Raw genomic sequence first — 22,338 nt, forward strand, 5'->3', positions numbered from 1 at the left:
GGCCAGGCTAACACCTTTGGCACATGCTGGGATTTCAACAAGGGTAGCGGCACGAGACAATACCGCAAATCCCACCATGAGTGTTCCAAATGTGCAGGCAGGTACTTCTTGGTTAACTGTTTCAGGGCGGACGCGGGACTCGACCTGGCAGGATTAACAGCAGGGTTACAGCTGGGTGGAGGGCAGCAAGGACAGGCAGGAGACTACTGGCCAGGGAAGGGTATGAAGGGACCTGGAAGCAAAGGCTCTGATGCCCACTAAAATAGGTAGGTTAGCTTTTTGGCTTTTGGTTTTATCACAGGCAGGATGACTCACAGGTTTTGCTTCAGTGGTTTACATGGGGTTTTAATCTAAGTTACCATGGACCAAGGGTGAGACACTGGGCAGACAATTTGAAATCTGCAACAAGCACAGGCAGGTAGGGAGGGAGGGATAAGTTAGCGAAAGGGATCCAGGAAGGTAGGATGGTGGACCGTTTGACAACTGGCCAATGTAAGTTTTGATTGTGTACCCTATAGGGGCGGTTCCAGGAATCCTGGTTAATCCAATATAAAGTCTGCCTTCCGTTTGCTGCTGGTGAACCCTGCCGACTCGTTTAAATAAGGCGAGTTGTTGCCTTGTTTAAACAGGTTGTTGGGAAGTGCCCTGATATATTGATATTTCACTTAGGAGAGAATGATTTGGTAGTCAGGAAAGGGCTGGCTTCAGTGAAATATATGATCCAGGTGGATTTGAAGGAGGTTATTATTATTATTATTATTGGGACTTGTAAAGCGCATGGCTGCCCTAGGACTTCCCAGCGCTGCGCGGTCAGGTACGGAGTACGGGCAAACCATGCCTTAAAGATATTGCATAAACAACCAAGTCTTGATCTCTTTGCGGAAGTGTAGTTCTCTGTCTATCAGTCTGTATTCCAACAGCAAAGAGTTCCAGAGTTTGGGAGCTAGGTGGGAGAAAGATGTTCCTCCCCATTTCTCCCTCCTGACCTTTCTCTGTTTTAGGAGTTCTTCCATGCTAGATCGCAACTGCCCCTTTGGGATGTAGGGGAAGACTAGCCTCTATTGTGCCGTGCTCTATGTATAATAACCAGTGCCTTGAATTATTCTACCGGGAGCCAGTGAAGTCTAAGTAGATGCTTTTTTACGGATTCCCGTACCGGGATGTTACACAGCAGTTTTGTGGCTGCATTCTGGGTGCTGCTCAGGTTGCAATGTAATGTGGACAGAGTTTATTCCAGGAAGATTTGGAGAGGCGCTCACTGCCCAGCAGCTATAGAAATGGAAAGGAAAAAGATCAATAAGGAGTTGTGAGTATTTTGTAGAGAAACAGGCATAGGCAGAGTGGTGCTTTCAGATTTACGCTTCAAGGACGAGGAATATTTTCAAGATGACTGTTCACCTATCCTTTATGAACATTTACTAGATAGGCGGGCCAGAGGGGGGGAGGGGACTTCAGAAAAAGATAGGGCGCGCTCCCCCTTTTCTGGGTGGCGGTTGGTAGTTAAGTTGCCATAGTTTAACTAAGTTTATTCTTGTTGTCAGAGCCAATTCAGTCTCAAAGAGAACGGCTAGATTAGTTCACGACTGGATGTCACAGTAAATCAAGGTTATGTAGGAAGTCTACTTGAGTAGAGGTTAATAGTTGTGGTAAAGGGTTGGGGGGATTAATGGTCACAGTTAAACAGATCTGGAGCGGGTACAATATTACTGTATTAAATTGTTGTGGGGGAGGGGGATTTGGGGGAAGGGAGGGTAGCTAAATATAGGGGAGATTATTTGTATAGTGAGGTTTTAGTTTTGTGAGGCAAATGCCTAGGCTGTTTTGCGATGTGCCCCTGTTGCATTAAAGCTGCCCTTTTCACACAATCCTGGTGTCAGTGGTCAGTGCTACTCCCCCTCTTCCCCAGGCAATACTTATCGAAAAGGAAGTGGCGGCCTGGTCAAGGAACACACTGTAGGACAAGGACATCAACAGAATTGTGAGCGCCACATCAACACCCCCGATAATCTTCTAGCCACTTTTTCCAACCCTCTCAAAGACTGACAGTTTACGGTTCTGAGATGTAGAGTAGATTAGTGTTAAACATACAAAATGTACCTACTGATTTATTTCCATTCAAAGGATGCTATCAATTTATTTTTTCATATTTAATGTAAGAGGCTTGACCACAAAATGCTTTCATCTCACACGGCGCCTGTAGTTATAGGGGTCGTTACCTGATAGTTATTTGCTTCCTCATTTAGACCACTGCAATGGAATGCCAGAGTATCTATAATACAGCTTTATAAAGAAAAGACGCATTACATTACAAATATTATCTGATGATTGCTGAAATAAACCATATTTCTCTGATCTGCAAACACAAGCATAGTTCTCCTTAAAATGGAATGGCCTGCAATAGATAAAAAACAGAGTATTAAAGGTAGTGCATGCAAGTGCAAAAGAGAGATGGTGAAACGCACCATGGCGTCCATTACGATGGTGGGCAGACTTTGTCTGCCCGCCACCGTAACGGTACACGGGACCGATCGCCAGAGGTGCTGCGGTCCCGTCCGTCCAATTAGGATGCGACCGCCACTATTTCTCTTAACATTCTGCAAATTTAAAGGTGACTTAATAGCGAAATACATTGGTGAACAGGATAAATGGGATTTAAAGATTTTTTCAACAGAAAATGCATGTAAAAAGGCAGAAAACTACACCTTCTTAGACAGCTATACACATCAGCAAGTCTGTTACAAGAGAGAAAAAGAGAACAAAGCAGTGTGATGGGTGCCGAGAGGGCGGAGGCCATGTGTAGAGACCTACAAAGTTACAAACTGATGGACAGTCGAAAAAGGCATGGCCTTTCCAAGCCAGGGATCAAATAAAACGGTACTCTTTGAAAAGGCTATTTAAAAATATTTCTAGGGTGTGAGAGGTATGACAACACATTCATATTTCATGGTGGGGTTGGTTAAAGTGTTTTAGGAACAAGTGCAAAATGCAATGCAACTACGTTTTTAAAAAAAAAAAAGTAGGGTTAGAAAGCTAGTGGCTTCACCCTAAAAATTTAATTATATGTGCATTCCTAAAAATAAAACCGTACACTCTTACGTCTATTCACCAAAATGTCACTTGTTTCTGCAAAAGAACCACATAACGTTGATCTAAAAAAACTTCCAATAATATATACAGAATATAATACTCATGTTTTCCCGGATCTCACAACGAGTGTATTTATGTATTTCATGGAATGGACGTTAGGAAATGACACAAAAAAACTGCATTATTACTCCTATAACTGTTTCTTTTGACACCACAGTGGTCTAATAAGGAATATAATCTGTGTGTTTTGCTGTCCTCGTGCGAATGACTTTCGCCAACATTATTTTCAGGACCAAAATGAAACCTCTCCAATTGTCACTTTGTTAAAATAACACTCACCTCCCAGTGGATTTTATTTTGTATTTCATTTGCATTTAAAGAACTGGAATATAGATAATACAGAACATATAAAGAGTTGGCAATTCAATGTATTGTTCTAAAACAGAAAATGAACAAATGATAACTGTGTGAAGTTAAGTACAATTTTGAGTAAAGATAATAAAAATAGGCGGATAATGGAAAATAATAGTGCTACTACTGATATTTATAATGCAAAGCAAGGTCAAGTCATTTACAGAGTTATTGGGGTTTTGAATATATGTCACACAGGTTTAGGTTGTTAAAGTCAATAGAATGTGGCAATAAACAGACATATCAGTGGTCAAACAGTTCCACCGTAGCAAGGTCCCCACACCTTCTTGAAGAGAGGCACTTGCTCTTAAATAATATACAAAACTCATTCATCGGTTGCTGGTCTGAACACTTGTATTAGGGAGTATGTTAGGTGTGTGCAAATGTCTTACAATACAAATTTTGGCCTGGCAGAGTATGGTTGCCATCCATGAGATGTGGTGTGATCTGAAGCATTATGAAAAATGGCCAACCAACTTCCTTGATGGTGTGAGCTGGCATTCGCATGGTGTATAAAATTCTCCATAGTGCGTAGCAATATTCAGTTAGTTTGGGACATGGCCAAGACACATTTAGTAGGTCACAATCAGAGCCTCAACAGCACTAGCACAGACTGTGGCTATTTTGGCCTTGAGTATTGTGACAGAGACCAACAAAAATAGTTCATATATTTTAAATTATGTAAACTTCAACTGCACTTCTCGAAGTGCCGTACAGTAAGAGTATTGTAGAGATTCCCTTTCCACTTCTGTGTATACTTCATCTAGCAAGGCTTTCCTTCACTGTCTGGTTTGAGAGTGCAAAAGCCTTAGCAGAGTGTTCTATACTCCAGATATCACTCCTAAAGTACATTAGCAGTGGAAAGTATGGAGACTGAGCCTGGAATCAGCTTGCCGATAAGACAAACTTTTAGTTCCCTATATCTCCAGCATTGTGAGGAAGACAGAATTAATTCTTCTTTCAATCTATCAAAAGATTTAAGGTCCCATGTATGAGACTGTCCAGTTTGGTTATGCCACGTTTACCACTGAAATGTAGGATTATCAATTAGAAGCTCTGTGCTGTGCCATATGAGAGCTCCTTTAAGTTGATTTGCATTTATATTGGAGTCATTTATAGGCAAGCATCTACGAGTTGAATGTTGCTATTACCGTTGGTAGGAAAGTGGAGCAGATGATGGATTTTTTGGCCTGGCTCGACTGCGCTGCTGTCGCCAAACAATTCTGTGATCATCACTAGAGAGGGGCATTGTCTCCACCCACATGTTTGCAACAAGGAGTAACATTTTTGATTGGGCAGATGCATGCTTCAAAAAGAAAGTGCTTGCCCTCCACGCAGCTGTAATCATTTTATTTATCGAGCTGCTGAAAAGATAACACTGCTTCTAGAGAACAGGTACGTTTAATGTGACTTATAATAAATGAGGGTCTGGCAGCAACAGCAAAGACCAGAACGCTCACAGCATTCTGTATCTAACATTCTAATAAAAGGAAAAAACTCAACACATCCCTCTCCCTTACAACATCACAAATAGAAAAGAACAAAACGTTATAACTAAACAAACATATCACCTATAATGCGCCCAAAATGCTGTAACCCCAAAGACAACCAAGGAAACACAAGGAAGGAAATACACAAAACAATTACATTAGACGGTCATTGCATTTCTGAGGTAAAGTCTTCCTTCTTACTGAAAACGGCCATCCCCCTCCAATATTAACAGACTGACAACATATTGGACTTCTCAATCTCTCACAAACGTACTCAGTTTTGGGGCTAGGTGTCATAACCACCATACTTTTTTCCAGACTTTAATTTCCTTAAGTATCACCACCTGGTCCTTTACCTTCTTAACCAAAACTGGTGATGAAAATTTGGAGTGGCCCTTTTGAGAGTGACAGGGAATTTGAACCCTCACAAAGTCCCCTCATGAACACAAATCTTTCGCCTCATTTCTCCTTTCTGCACCATATCTTTCTTGCACCCAAATTCATACACATCTAACACATTTCTTCCCTTTTCACAATCCATACACTTTCTTCCCATCCACTACCTATTCAAATGAGTCCCGGCTACTCTACTCCCCAATAGGGAAAAAGGAGACATTTCTTTACTAATGTGTGGGGTTGTCCCCATAACCCACAACATCCATCAATACTTTTTCCCCACCTCAAACCATTAACTAAAGCTAATTGTTACTGGCCTTTAGGAACATGATTAACTCTTTCAACAAGACAATTGCTGCGAGGGTGATACAATGAAGTTCTCAAATACTAGATTCCATTAGCTTCTGAAAATGCATTTCTCTCTCTGAACACCAACTGGGTACCATTATCAGTTACTTCTGGAAAACCTTCTCTGACTAATATATCCTGGAAAAAATACAAAAATGAAATTACATTTTTTTTTTTTTTTAAAACAACAATCACCCTTGAGTTAACACCATTGACAAACTTTACCTCAGTCCACTTAGAAATATAGTCAATCAATACCAGTGCATATTTGGGTGAATTTACCAAAATCCTGAAATGCCCAGCCACATCAACGACAACTTGTTCCACGGTACTCCATTACTGGCCACTGGAGTTATAGGAGTCGGCACTATAACCTGAGACTTGTCACTCAAAACACAAGCACTACACTCTCTTACACAATGTATCCATAGCTCCGTCTATGGCTGGCCACAAAACATCCTCCCTGATTCTGTGTTTCATTGCCCGCATAGTCATGGGTCCCCCATCAGCAAGTTCAAGAATTTTGTATCGAACATTGTGAGAAACTACTAAACACTTACACCTTAGTAATATTTCATCAAGCAAAGATGGTTAATCAGCAGATCGCCAATACGGAACTAACCCTTCATCCATGTCACGCACTCTAGACCAACGACCGGTAGCACACTTAATGACTTTCTGTAAAACATTATAGTTGCTAGCAGCTACCCTTCACTCTCCCTCAGACAACACTCCGCTAGTAACCATGTAAACAAACACAAATTCCAAATCGTTGTCTTCAAACCCTTCATCCTTCAGCTCATCATCCACAGCACAATCAATAGGAAGTCAGCAGCAACATTTCCAAGCTCTTCGCCATTACTCGTGCTAAATATTCCCACCAGCAGTTTGTGATCTGTACATAAAATGGACTACTCCACACAAAGTTTCTGAAATACTGCACACCCCATCACAATTCAAGCACTTTGTTTTCAATAGTGGGTTATGTTGATCCAGCCCCACAAATGGCAATAATTTCCTCTTTACCATTACTTCTTCTCTGCATTAAAACCGTTTCCAACCCAAGACTACTTACATCAGTAGTGATAATGCAAAAATTGATGAGTATTAAATGGTTTCAGGGGTTGAGCAGAAACTATATCCCCTTTGATAAACTCAAAAACTTTTAACATTCACAATACCTACACATATTTTGTATTTTTCTTCAACCGCTCATGCAAACATGCTGTTTTGCTAGCTAAATTCTCCACAAACTTAGCGTAATATTTAATCAGCCCAAGAAATGATCAAAGCTGATCTTTGTACATTGGCGCAGGCGCTTCCTCAATAGCATTCAATATCTTTATCTTCTGCTCAACCCTTTTACCAGAAACATTTATGTCCTAAATATTCAACACCATCTTGGCGGAACTTGCACCTGTCTTTTTTCAAAGTCAACCCTGACACTTTCAGAATTTCCAATACTCACTTCAATCTATCGTCATGCTTGCACTCTTCCTTTCCATAAATTAATATGTTGTCCTGGAAACAAAACACTCCTGACACACCCTTGAAAAGATTGTTCATTAATCTCTGAAATACAGAGGACGCAGAGTCTAAACCAAATGGCATGTAATAAAATGTCCCTTCTGGCGTCACAAATTAAGCTATGGTTTTGGACTCCTCACACAGCTCCACCCAGTAAACACCTCAAAAGAGGCTACCAACTAACTTAAATCTTCAGTGTCAAATGCACACAAAGTGTCAGATTTGAAGAATTCCTCTTAACTATTTATTGGGCAATATGGGATCCCCATTTCCCCCTTTAATTTCTACATTAAACTTCCAATTTACCTTACCTGCCCCCTTCAACTACAATTCTACACACCGCAGATGAGCAACAGGATGTACCAACCAAGTGAATTGATAAGAAAAGGTCTCAAAAAGCAAAGAGTCATTGAATAATGGTCTCAAATTAAATGGTTCTAAAACAGAAACACTTGTCCTGGGTCCAGCACACCTTTTCTAAAACACTGACCCCTTCTGTTTCCACCCAACGTTTTTGAAGAATAGCCAGCAATAATAAAGTGCACAACATGGGAGTATTTGGGGATATGGGCCTTACATACAAGTGAAATCAGCAGATAAAACCTCCTTCTACCACATCAAACTTCTAAGATACGCTCCCCCGCTCATCCTCCTCAGTATGATGACTGACCCAAGTGGCAGTGCATTGGCCAACTTAAGATTACGGCAATGCTTTGTACGGAGGGCTGTCAACTTTTCAAATTAATAGATCACGAGGGGCACAATGCAGCTGGGAGATTGTCTGCTGGACTTAAAAAAACAAGCATGTATAAAGCTCTCCTCAAAAGACTTCACTTACTCTCAGTTAAAGAGAAAATCACATTCAAGGTTCATGGACTCATGGGTAAAACATACTATGCTATTGGCAATTTATGCTCAAAAGAATTTCTTGTGAGCACTGTAGAGGAGATAGATATTTTCAGTGGTAGCTCCTCACTTCAAGGCAAAACACCAGCATCCGTATCCCATGTTGATGGAGGGCGGTTTTGCCTTTAATGCCCAAAGCAAAAATGAAAGCTCTGGCACAGTGGCCAACCACTGGCATTTCTATTAAAGAGAGGAGTGACAAAAGATGGAATGGAATAAAATCTGTAGAACTGACAATGAAAATCAGTGTTCTCTCTCAATGGAGACCACAGACCCAATTATTGAGAATATGGTAAACTCTCATTGGTTAACAAGTACCTTCCTTAATGTACTTGCCTCCCTTTTCCCTGAATAAGTGGTAGTAAGTTAAATATTTTAAATTGTGCTTGTTAGCAATTAGCACAAAATCTCCACAACTTGTAAGTGAGTCCAATGATGATAGATGAGCAGGATTTTCAATTGATATCCTGAAAATCTGGGCAGTGCCACCCCTTAAGGACCAACACCGGAATTTCTGATATATCACAAAGTATCACTTTATTTTCATATGAAGCTATACGCCAGAATTGGGGGGGGGGAAGAGGGTTGAGAAAAAGCGTCTGCATGTCTAATCGACAAGATATATACAAATAAGATAGCATTGCATGTAGATTTAAATATAATACATGAATTACCATATATGCATTGTATTAGAGTAGGTTTATGTTCTGTATAATGTAGTTTGTCCAAGTGGAGGCTTCAGACATTCTTAAACAAATACTGTTGTTGGTGTTCCACGGTTTCAAAGCATCGCAGGTCATCCATTGGCAGCTACAACTGATAATACACTGCGAATCCGAAGCTGTAACTATTCTATATATGGCGGATTAAACCTTTGTACTAGGTTGTGGTTGGAGCCTCCAAAACTGGAATTCAGTTGTGTGTAAAGTTTTATTGGAAGAAGTGTAACACAGTGGATACATTGGTCTTCTGTTCTGCCCAATTTGTTTTACACTTCACTTAGAGATCAATCGTTAATGAATCTGGTTCAGTAGGGACACTTTAGGAAATAAGGCAGAAGGTCAGTGTTACTGTTTTGAGATTCAAGCTTACATATCACATACAGTCCTCTTGGAATTCTTTACATACCCGCCACACTAAAGAAAACAGATCCGTTGAGATATGTGCAGAAGTATTTCCATGGTGATCGATTTGCAACATAAAGGGAATATTCAATGGAATTATTGATAAAATGAGAGGGGGCCTGAAGATTTGCCTGTAAAAATGGGTCATTAACACAATAATCACATCAAGACTACGCTACTGCAATAAACATGTTTTCGGTTTGGAGGCTTCTATTTAGAAATCATTTTTTGTTGTGGTTTTAAATAAAAAATGATGCATTAGATTTACTGCTGAAACTTAGTTTCTTACTTCATTAATTAATTATGATTGTGCAAATCACATGTGGGATGTGTGTGTTAAAGTACTTTACATTGACGATATTGAGCAAGCAGTGGCCATTTATGTAGTGTGGGTAGACGAAGCAGTCTCCCAACTCGCTCTCTTAAAAATAAGGCCTAATCACAGGTCATCGCCATCAGCACCCTGGTACTCTCTAGAGTTGAGAGACATTAAAATAAAATGCAGGCGCCAAGAGCAATTCTTGATGCTGCATTACTGCCCGGAGGAAAAAACAAAGAATACGTCTATGATAAAAGAATCTAAAGCCACAATTTATCTAACTAATACAACATTTTTCACAGACAGAATTAGGGCAACCAGCATTTCTGCAAAGGAGATCTTTAAAATAGTAAAATCATCATCTAATTTTGGCAATAAAAACGTAGCCTTCCCGATCAACAGCCTTGTGACTAAATAACCGATTTCTTTTCTTTTTTATGAAGGTAAACAAAATATATTTAGAACGTACCGTAATATCTGACAAAACAGATCCACCTCTGAGAGAAACGGATGAGGAATCCATCTCTGATTAATTGAGTTGTGGCTTTCCTGTACTGACCCCCTTCTCTCCACTTACTCAGGAGAGGGTATCCATCCTTACTGAAAAAATTAAGTCAGGTGCCTCTTCAAACTCATGCCCTACTCAGTCTTTGATACCGGACGAAGCACCTATCTCACCTCATCTTACTTTGCCCTTAAACAGGATTCTCACTTCTGTCTGTTTTCCAGTTGTGTGGAAAAAATAATCCATATTGCTCCTTTTAAAGAAGCCCACTCTTGACACCCTTGAGGTGAAGAACTAAAGGCCAATTTCGCTCCTTCCTCTACCTGCCAAGATCCTCGAAAAGGCCATGAATCAGGAGATTATAACCTATTTGGAAACCTCTTACCCCCTTGATACCGAACAGCACGGGTTTAGACTAAATCACTGTACAGAATCCGCTCTTGAAGAAATCGGAGCCATCGTAAATAGTAGTGGATCTGTTGACCGCATTTGAAATGGTGGACCACTCTCTTCTGGTCAACCGTCTTGAAAGGTACAGCCCTGAAATTAATCAGATCTTTCTTGTCCAATAGAGAGCAAGTGGTGACCCTGGAGGATTCACTTCTGCCCCTTTTACCCTTCCGTGCGCGGTCCCTCAGGGATCTTTTCTAAGTCCAACCCTGTTCAATACAAATACCACTCCACTGATCTAACTTATTCGAGCTTGCCGGTTTGCAGTATTCTCGTATGCGGACGACACCCAAATAGTGGTGTCTGTCTCTTCTGAGCCTGGCAATGTGGCTAAACAATTCAATGCCTGTATGGGCCATATTGCTGATTGGATGCAGAAGAATTGCCTAAAGCTAAACACGGAAAAAAACGAGGTGTTACAGTTTGGCAATGATAATTCCTACCTGGTGGCTGCCTAATCTAGGGCCCCTTCCACTGCCAGTCCAGAAATCAAGGAACTTGGGGGTCAACTTTGATACCAAAATAGCTTTCATGGACCATATGTAACGGGTAATATCTTCTTGCTTTCTCATCTAAAGAATATTGAGGAAATTCCTACCCTTCCTCTTGTCTGAGTTAAGTAAAAGATTCATCATAGCCGTAGTTATTTCAAAACTAGGTTACTGCAATGCTCTAGACATAGGCTCTCAAATGTGTTTTCTTAAATTACAGACCCTTCAAAATGCAGCAGCCCGTGTGTTGAGGAACCTTCCTAAATACTGTTAAGCCTCCCAAACTATCAAGGAACTGCATTGGCTGCCAATTACGGTGAGAATTAAGTTGAAGGCCTTGTGTTGGGCTCATAAAGCCTTGCATCAGGTAGGCCCTCTTCTTCTTCAAAACAACTTTAAATGGTATTCTCCTACTAGCACTCTTCGGTCAAGCACAGCTAGGTAGGGGATTATTCCCAGGAATAAACAAGCATTGGCATAGCCAATAGGTCTCGCTTTTGCGAGGGTTTAAGCTATTGGCATTGTAAATGGCAATCCGTTGTATTTATACGTTACGATAATTAACACATAAATGAAAGGCACTGTCATGTACATTGCCAATAGCTCAAACACTTGTAGATGCAAGACCTATTTTAAGGAGCGGCCACCATTGTCCCAGGCTGTTTAGATAGTGAAAGCAGCATGGAGCGCTGAATGTTGCAGAAAAGCAAGTTGTGCCTGCAGTAGGAGAAACTATTTGAAGAAAATAGTGCTTACGGACTAAAAAAAACTCACAGTGTAACAACTAAAGTAAAAGGGCCAGTCCTCTTGGAAATTTACAAATGTAGACAAGGTGGTACTAAGAAGTCATTGGTTCCTAAAGGCTGGCGGGGCTGGAGAAAAGTGCGACAGATGTGTGCCTCCTAAACGGCCAGCGGTGGTTCTGAAAGGGCCTTCGATGTTAGAAAAGCTGATATGACTGACTCCGCTCCAGCTCAACAGTTCCACCAGCAATGAGTATTTCTGTGGGACAGGGCGGTGGGAGGCAGCATCCAGCTCGGCAGGGAGTTGTGAGGGAGCACCAGGGCCCAACTGACACAAGGCCAGACACATCTGCCATTCCCTCCAACACTTCTACCTGACAGTGAAAGATGAAGAAAAGGAGGGGGCGGGGGGAACTGAGAGAAAAGAATGGTGGGGGGGGTGGAGACAAAGGAATGAGAATGAGGAGAGGGAGACAGAGAGTGGGTAGATAAAAAGAGAGCAAGGGACAGGCAGAGACACAGTCTGAGAGTAGTGTTCTGTGGGGAATTCTGGACCATTCTCTCAAGGGCAGCATCTCTTTAAGGTCAGCAGGGCTGGGGCAGAGCACGACAGATGCCAGGCCTGTTGCTCTACAGAGCCCAAAGGATCTGTGTAAGTGTCAGACACGATGTTAGAGCCATCCGAGTGACTGATGCACCCCCAGCCTTGCCGGACTCTCAGTGTCATGAAGTCAAAGCCAAAGCTGCTGTAAACGTAAAAAGATTTGTGCAGCGTGTCAGATTTGAGACGTGTGGGGTGAAGGTACCAAAGCGCCGGTGAAACAGGACAGAAGCCTCAGACGTCCGTTGGCAGCCGGCCCCACACGTCCAGCTGAGCACCGCTCCAAATTTAGCCAGTGGGAGGAGGGGGCTTTGTGCATCCATCTGCCCTCCATCACCTCAAAGCCTGTGAGTGACACAAGCGCCCGTGTCGGTGCTTGGCTTTTCACAACAGCGGGTTCATTCATTATCAGTTGTGGCAATAAACTGTGGTGTGCAAAATATGTTCACGGAAGGACTTATTGACTCGGCCGTGACGCAGCCCTGCAATACCAGGGGTTCTGCAGTGCATGTCACCAACAAGCAAAGGGCAGCTCACCCTGCTTCCAAAACGAAAAGAATCCTCTTAGGAGTGTGTAACCCATGAATGGCTGCTCAGCCTGGTCTCACGCTGCCCAGGTGGCTGATGGGAGGTCTGGTCCAGAGCCGTAAATTACCATGTCGTCTGGAAGAAGCTGCACCATCTACATGAGGTGTGATTATGACATAAGCATCGCAGGAGACTTATCACTGGCTTTACGGAGAACTGTGGACTGAGATGACATACGCTACACACAGGGGCGCAGCTACCGTTGGTGCAGCAGGTGCAGTGGCACCGGGCATATGGATCTCTGATCATGGCACATTTTACTTTCCCAGCAGCAGTTAAAGGGGCCACCAGGGTTCATGGCATCTACGCGTGTAACTACACACTTAAAAATACTACAACTTGTATTACCTGGAACAGCTAACTTTCACAATGGCAAAAGTGAAAGCCTCTGCTGCCTGCTGTGCCGAAAACACATTTCCAACTGGGCTTGGCAGCACAGCCGGGACAAGACCCTGGTGGACCGGGAGCTGTGGGAGCGGGTGCGCCGGAGCTTCCCGGAGCGCTGCCGCCAGAGGGAGGAGGAGGAGGAGGACGGCGCCCAGCCGCAGGCAGCGCTAGAATAATTTGTACTCCGAGCGCCAGTTTATATAAGCAAACCAGGGGAGCTGAGAGAAGAATATGAAGGCCAACTGAAAAAGTTTTCGGATACCCTTTCTGACTCTGAAAATGAGGAACCATTCAGAGGCCGGGCTGCGCATCGATCTGCTTTCATCTCCAAAAGTAGCAGTTACACTAGTGCTTCACTGGCAGGGAATGAAAACCAGGCAGAGAGAAGCCAAAACTGCAATGATGTTGTGAAAGACCGATCAAGAAGCCGGCGGAAGGCAAAAGTGAAAGCAGGGGTGCGCGTTCGAAATGAAGCCGACGAGGAGGGAGGGGGAGAAGCGAGGGAGGAGTGAGAGCAGAAAAGGCAAATGAAGCGGACGAGGAGGGAGGGGAAGAAAGGAGGGGGGAGTCAGATGCGCTCTGTGGTGGTGGAGGGGGAGGGGCGTGCGTTGAGGAATGGGAGAGCGAGAGGAATGCCAGATAGGTGTTGCGCGCGTAACCGCATGCTGGTGGACGGAAAAAGCCTTTGGTAGTACTTTAAAAACCCGCTTACTAAATGTCTCGCAGAGAAGCGCATGCGCTGGCTCAGGCGAGACCTAAAAAAGCACACTGGGGAGGAAGGAGTTTCTCTTACTCCACTTCCAAATGGAGGAACTCTTGGCCCCACCATCTTAGAACACATCATAATCTGCTAAAATTTAGGAAAAACTACAAACAAGTCTCTTCTGCTCCTCCGCTTAAGTTTCCCCCTTTGTTTCCTTTGCATTGCTTTTCTCATAACTGACACTAGCGCCAATATGCCATTGGTATTTGAGCGCTTTAAAAACTATTAACATACCTTGAAGTAGATTGAAACAATTACAGAAAGCACTTTAATGCCCACTTGGATCTCGATACACAAACACTGCAACACTTACATTTTCTTCGAGTACATTTGGCCAAAAAAAAAACGCCTTAATCTTCATTAAAAAGGTGAACTAGAAAAGAACATGCATGTAGGATGCGCGACCAAACATCAAAACCGGTCTTAGTTCGCCATACCTACACCTTCTTGGACTGCAACATAATGACTTACCAGCAGCAAGTCAGAATGGATAAAGGGTCCTGTTCTGGAAGGTGGCAAGATTGCTATTCATTCAGCAATCAGATCATACTAGCCACAGCGCACCAGTCAACGTCTCATGCGAAGGCAAGTACAGTTGCTGCAGTCTGGGCTCCTAAGTACCTCGTGCAGTTTGTGGAGTGCTTTTCAGTCTACTGCAGGCAGAAGCAGAAACTGTGCATTCATCTTAGAATTTGCTTTTACTTACTGCAGACTCAAAAAAAAGACAGAAATCCCTCCCAGCCCTTCTTATAAAAACGGTTTACTCAAGGAAGGTCTGGTCACAGACTCAAAAGTGTCTTTTCCGGATTGTGGAGTTATTGTGGATTGCAATTAATGCGACAGAGTAAGCAGAGGGTCGATCTGTTTCTGAGGCGTTAGTTGTATTTGGTTGTGGGTGGTTCAAGTGGCTAGAAACATCCAGAAAGGTCAGACCGCGGTTTGTAAACTAAACAAACAGGCATGCTTCTAGCTTTTTTATGAATTTAATGTGTCCGAGTTCAAGCAAAGTGATGTTTTTTTGCAAGAGCATTCTCGTCAATGTTTACTTCTTTGCAACAATATTGAATGGAAGGACTGAACACGATTTAGCTGCGAGTTTTTCACTGTTGTATTGTTTTATCTTGTGCACTCAAGTAAATAAGAATAACATTTGTATAATGTTGTAAATCATATGCACGACCATATAGATCTGTTTTAGGCGGGAGAAGGTTAGCTCTGTTAGTATAATGGTGGCAATATCAGCAGACTGGAGGATGAGGTCCACAAATTTAGATGTTGTGTTCAGGGTGCATTCCAGGAGTGCTAGGGTTGAACCGAGAAGGTGCAATATTAGATAGTTCCAGTAGCATAAGATTACTTGGGTTTGTATGACAATCGTTCAGAACACAGTCGGACAGATTTTTCACTCTGTATATAACTGAGATTAAAGTTTTCTGCTATTATGGAGCGTGTCATGGGACTGCCTCGGTTTACTGAACTAAGGTTAAAAACTAGTAAGAAAAACGTTTTAGATGGTCTTAAATCGTGGAGCTAATTTCCCATGTTACTGGGTTTCAGCTGGCAGGGTGCTGTCTCATCTAGGATTATGTGCAAACAGTACCAAATAATCACATATTCAAACCTGGCTTTCCAAAATGAGCTTGGGACGGGCTCACTCTGTAGCTGTCCCAGACCACAGCATAGCCTGATTTCATTCTTGCCACAGACCTCTTCTTCAAAGAGCGCACTGCCAAGATGACCAAGGAAGCATGGTATCAACTTTACCTCCTGAAGAAAGTGCAACCCTACTTAGCCGGGAACAAGATACAGAACAGTTCAAGTCTTAATCCTACGACACCTTGGAAAAAGCAAAGTTCAGGCCTGTGATCTCCCAGACACCTCAGTGGCTCCCCTCTAATACATCCTACCAACAGCAGTACAATTCCTCAAAGAGTTAATGACGTTTGAGTTATCACTTCAACCCTGCTGGAACAGGCTGCACCACGAAAACCCTATCACCTTCTAGACATGCTGCATCACATACAACAATACCAGAAAATGCACCCTTCGTCTTGGCAGAGACGTTAACCACCTCATGTGTACAGCACCATTCATGAAGTGAGGGCACTGCCAAACTGGAAAAACCAAAGCTGCAAAAGAAAACCAGATGACAAGTCATCTCCATCTATTTCTCCAGGATCTAGAACAACATGCCTCACAATATCAGCACAGTCCCAACCTTACTGCAATTCAGAAAGGACCTAAAAACCCACCTTTCCACAAGACACTACATCTCCACAAAATAATATTCACCTATACTTTGGAACTCCTACATGTCACTGGCCAGCCCTATGCCATCGACTTTCTGGCTCCGACCCAGGATAGATCCTCCAATCCCAGTGAGGTCATTTAAGAAACTGTTTTTTTTTTCTTAGAAGACAATTTGTCTTTTGAGAAACCGGAAAATAAGCTGACCTCCAATTGCTTCTACTATTGAGGAAACTAAGGAAAATTGTCCCTCTCCTTCCCTCTTGTGCCAGACGGATGATGGTCCAGACCATCATCCTCAGTCGTCTTGACTATTATAACTTCCCTTTATTAGGGCATCCAAAATGCATCTGCTAAATTAGCACTTGGATGGCAAAGGTCGGCCTCCTCCTACGCTTTAGACAAGCTAGCTTGGCTCACTGTGACAAAGAGGATTACCTGTAAATCCCTTTGGATAGTACACAGAGCCATCAACCACTCTGGTCCCTCCTCCTGGAGAAAGAAGTTCTGCATCTATGTGCCAGGGCACACATTACGCTCAGAATGTGTTGCTCCCACCTATGCCTAGTTATAGTTGCGTCACATCTGGGAGCCAGGCCTTTTCTGTAACAGCTGCAAAACTTTACACTCTGCCTCCTACAGTTAGGACAATCTCCTTCCTCTTGGAATTTACAAAAAGTGTGGCTGAGCACCTCAGGACTAAAGTTGTTCACAAGACAGTCAGGGGTGGGGGGCAACGACATCATCGCAGTTGTGCAGGAAATTGTGTATGTCTACTGTTGGAAAAGAGTAGAAAGTTGGAGGAATAATGGAAAGGACGTGGGGACCCCTCGAGGACCTGATAGTTACTGCCTTTTTATTTACCCAGCCAGATGAAAGGGACCCTGAAACAGCATTTCAAATGGGACATCCCTAATCTACCCTGGACTGTTACTACTAAGTCATCGTCACATCGAGTCTATAAATGATGGCAGTCTCTATAAACTAAAGAATCTCATGAAAATAATAGTCTGAATGGATGTCTCTATCTTTTCTTTAAATACTTTATTTCGGTCAACGACCATACAAGTAGCATAAAAGTCACGTTGTCTCAGTTGTGGGGGAGAGTCATGTCAGGAATCCTCAGGAGCTGCAAACAAATACTTTTTACAGTATTCTCAAGGTGGCTACATTTCACAAGTTCATAATTTATACTTTAAACCCAGTTAAGTCCACTGGATCACGCTGTGTCACAAAATATGCAATTGACAGCATTGACCCTGTGAGGATGTGAACGAGATTAACAGAGAAAGAATACATGTGTCTTGGGCTGCATCAGTAGGTTGAGCACCTGCAGCCAATCTCTTGATGGTGGCTTTATGACAACTAGAAGATCTCTTATTTCAGACTCAAATGAGAGAGTAATTTCCTGCCCCAAATGTGTTACAAGAGTGTGGCTTAACGAAAATCAATATAACGTAAAACAGGACTCTCGTTTTGAGATCATAAAGGAATGTCTCACTTTTAAAAGGCACCTGAAGTTAAATGTATTCTTGCCCTACATAAGAATTGAATAAACTGTCTAGGATTCTGTGTTGGCCAAACACTAGTAAAAGTACAGAGTGTAGGAGGATGCTTCCTATTGTGACCTGCTTTTGAATTAAACATGTATATCACTGAAACCCTGATAGGTTTAGACCACAAGGCAAGAAATATCAGTGTTATGCCAGCTGAAAAGATATCATGTGCCTCTTTCAGTGCCACCAGTCCTCAATATCTGTATAGCTACTGAAGTCCACAGAGGACTAGATCTATGATTGGTTACAGCAAAGGCACAAATGCCAGTGTATCATGATGTGTGGTCAGAGGGATACAGACAAAATGCACACCCAGTGAGAATTAATGTCGACAACAGACACCACATACGAGGTCTTACTTTTTCCTTTTTCAAAGCTATTTTTGGAGAAGCTCTTTCACCCCTGAACAACATAGTTAATGCCTCCATTACTCAAGCCTTATTCCCATAAACTCTTAAGACATTCCAAATCCTCCTACACTTGAAGAAATCCACACTACACCCCAATGACCTCACTAACTACCATCTCATCACTCGTCTACCTTTTATAAGCAAGGTCAAAAAACAATAGTCAACACACAACTTCAAGCTTACATCAATGCCTGCGATTTTCATAATGGCGATCAACCCGCTTTAGATCATGCTGAAGCATGTCGACGGGTACCTTACAAATCTTAGATAATGACCTCCCCGACCGCATAGATTGGTAGCATTTTCTCCCGATATTGTTGGATTTCTTAAGCACCTTCAACCACATTGATGAAGCCACTCCGATCCAAATCCTTAAATCTAAAATGTGGTTAATGACCTCCCCGACCGCATAGATTGGTAGCATTTTCTCCCGATATTGTTGGATTTCTTAAGCACCTTCAACCACATTGATGAAGCCACTCCGATCCAAATCCTTAAATCTAAAATGTGGTTCTCTAGCAATGTCCTTCACTGGTTCTCTACTTACCTACACAACCGATAATAGTTCATTCACATGGGTGCTTCCAGGTCACAGAAGGTTGATGTCCCCTACGGAGTCCACCAGAGCCTAATTTTCTTCCAGTCATCTTCAACATCTAGATGGAGACGCTTGGGATATTAGTCACTGATAACTGCAAAAGAATTCACCAATACACCACTAGTACAGAACTATACTTGAAAGTCTCCTCCTCTCCACACATTCAATGTCTAAAATCCTGCCTGCACCTCGACCAGGCCTGGATGTCCAGCACCAACCAGCTCAACACCTCCAAAACAGTATCACTACTAGTCACTAAAAATAACAAGCAACGGCTTTCACCCAATGCATTTAGATTTACCAAACCTCAACCTTAAGGAACGCACTCTCAAGAAAACCAAGACAGTGTCGTTCCTCCGAGAAAGTGACACCTGAAAAGCCTCTTAAGGCCTTGCACTATTGTATCTGGCTTGTGGGAAACTCCTGCTTCGAAGCTTCCAGGACTCCACAGTGGCTCTCCTTTAGTGCATCCTATAAGCTCCAGCATGCCTCATCAAAGGTTTGAATAAATATAACATCTCCCACAACCTGACGAAACTCTTCTCCCTCCCCTTTCTGGCCCTTTACCTTCTTGAAAACCACCCGAGTTATCAACAAAGTCATCAACACCGGCGTCCTGCATAAACAACAAACTCACCATCACCAGTAAGCGTTGGCACAGCAGCAGGCACAGTATCATCAGTTTGGAGACAACGATGTGCAAAACAGAAAAAAGAAGCCAACGTGTCCTCTCCATCTTTGCACCCAGGAGCTGGAATCCCATTGCTGCATGCCTCTAGACTGCACAAACCCTTCTACAGTTTAGGAAAGAGTTGAAGACACCACAAAACGAAGTAACTCATTGACGCCATCTTTGACTTTGACTCAATAAGAAATATGCTGCCTTTCTGCTAGGTTTGCACGATACAAATGTGGCATACATACTTTCACAAACATACCAATCTACCAGCTCTCATTCTTGTGTAGAACTACATCTGTCGGTCCCCACAGTCTATTTACATGATTACTTTTTAGAAAAATGTAAACTAATTTTAAGTACGGTTTAAAAATCCTTATCCATCAAGTTACTGACTTAAAAACTGGGAAGCTAAACAAAAATTATTATTTGCGTGGTATACGGAGCTCTTGATCTCTGAATAGAAACTGCAAATTATAGGGCAAGACACCATATCGTGTTTGTGATTATTTAAATGCAATTTAAATAAAAACTCAGTTGTTAATTGGTGCTCTATTTCTACAACAAAACCTGCCTTGAACAATTACATTTCTCCGAAAGCCAAATTCCTTACTGTAGGTTTTTGAGACTCATAATTGAGCGACAGAAAACCATATACAAAAGCCTAACTTTTACCATCAATTAAAACACGGAGAAGTGAATAATAAAAACACACAGGCTCTGGGAAATTCCATGTTCTGACCATGAACGCACGAATGAATGAATACATAAATAAACTTGCATGGCACAGATCTGCAAAGTGGAATTCACCTGCTCTGCGTTCCTTCCTGGTTAAAGGAGTGGACCAAGTGACGAAATAAATTATCCAAGTTAATCTCATAAACCTGAGTTTTAGGTTATATTGCTCTAATCACAGATTCTACATTCATCTTAAACAGACAAATTAGACCCTTATAATGTAGGTAACACCAATCTGCTATCTGGAAGCATCACACCCACTGAGAAAACTTTATGAATGTGATGTGTCTAAACTCAATCAATCCGAAGACATATACTTACCTAATACAGAGGTCAATCAGCTTGAAACAGACCGACAAAAAACTAGGCCATGCTTAAATACAGATGTACAACGAGCATATTTATGGTCAAAAATGTGTCACCCTCAAAGAACATGCTTATTTTATTTGCCCTGAAGAGGAGAATGTATGGCATTTCAATATTTGTGAGAGATGTCCATTTCTGGCTGACAACTTACCCCCAACATAAAACTGTTGTTGAGCTTGCCTAGATTCTGGATCACAAAGATGGATGACCCAATCACCGTCCATCCAGAACAACCCAATGAACTGCAACAGCAATAATGCTATGGAGCCTCTAGCATGAGCACTGCGCCTCCTCTGGTGGTAAATGCAGATGAGGGGTGCACCATAACGAAGAGCTGTGGGGCGACTGCTGCAAGGATGGAACTGAAGTAATAATACCATAAAGCAAATTAAAAAGAAATATCGTCCAAAGCACACTGAACAGTGACAGAAACGTGTAACTATTCAACCACCTGTGCAAATAAAAAAACACCCAGTTCCATTACAGCCTCTGCACTTAGCAGCAGCGTGTGTGCTTGGAATGAACTGAACCTATACAAGATGTGCAGGTTTGTACTGCTTACTAAAGCCATGTTAAATACACCGTTTATGAAGTTCATCACGAGTCGTGTCACTCTTGTTATGGCTTTCAAAGAGCCCGAGATTGTTGACAGTACTCAAATGTCATTATCTTGGGGACAGATTGAACAATCCTTTTTTGACACATGACCAGATACCTCTGAAAAGCACACCTAGTTGGTTTCTTACAACATTTAAGAAGTAGCGTCTTTTACCACACTGCCAGCTTCATGGGGACCACCACCACAGGTCTCTGGAGTGATTGTTTTCACTCCTTTGGGTTACTTTGACTTTATATTAATAGATGTACTTTATACCAGAGAGCACTGATAAAAACAAAGGCTCGAATTGAAATGTGTATGTTGAGACGACCCACTGCAGCACAACATGAAGTGTGTGGACAGAATATGGGAGAAAACAGAGATCACACATAGGTCCCAGAATATATATCCTTCTCAAACTTGGCTCACTAGAGACAGCGATTATACATGGATTACACAATTACATTGACCACGGCTCACTACGTAGGGCGGTCACACATGGCTCACAAATTATGGTGTCCCATCACTCACATATGCACAGTCATCACAAAATACTCAAATACATATGGCAATCACACATGGCACACTACATGCAGTGACTGCACACAATAACAGCTGACAGCTCACTACACACAGCGATCACACATACACAGCGATTGCACATTTCTTTCAGTAGTCATCCGTCTCACGTGCAGAGTGATCATACATGGTTCATTACATACGGAGAACACAAACTACATACAGGCATTACACTCACCTCAGTAGAAGTAGGGATCACACATTTCTCACTTTATATACGAATGGCAAGGCACACTACATGCAAGGTATACATATAGCATACTACAGACAGGGACCACATACGACTCACTGTGTGGAGACCTCATTCAAGGGTCGCTTCATACACCATGAACATGTGTCTTTCCAATACATCAGTAAGAATTTTTTTTTTTAAGCAAACTGTGCCCATTAAACCTTGCACATGCGTCTATGCTCTTCATGGCAGAATATGAAGT

General features: G+C 42.3%; 1 protein-coding gene across 4 annotated transcripts in view; it reads right to left on the minus strand.

The window, feature by feature from the left end:
* The window catches only part of BNC1 (basonuclin zinc finger protein 1), a 179,796-nt gene that overhangs the window by 151,791 nt on the left and 5,667 nt on the right, over nucleotides 1–22,338 (minus strand). Inside the window, exon 2 of one of the 4 annotated variants that reach the window (XM_085644282.1) lies at nucleotides 20,879–21,072. The exons of the other annotated variants lie outside the window; for them this stretch is intronic. The gene's annotated coding sequence lies outside the window, so the exon portion shown is untranslated. The remainder of the gene's footprint in view (nucleotides 1–20,878; nucleotides 21,073–22,338) is intronic. 4 annotated transcript variants of the gene reach the window in all.

This window comes from Triturus cristatus, chromosome 3_1 (assembly GCF_964204655.1).
Source record: "Triturus cristatus chromosome 3_1, aTriCri1.1, whole genome shotgun sequence".
Taxonomy (NCBI): Eukaryota; Metazoa; Chordata; class Amphibia; order Caudata; family Salamandridae; genus Triturus; species Triturus cristatus.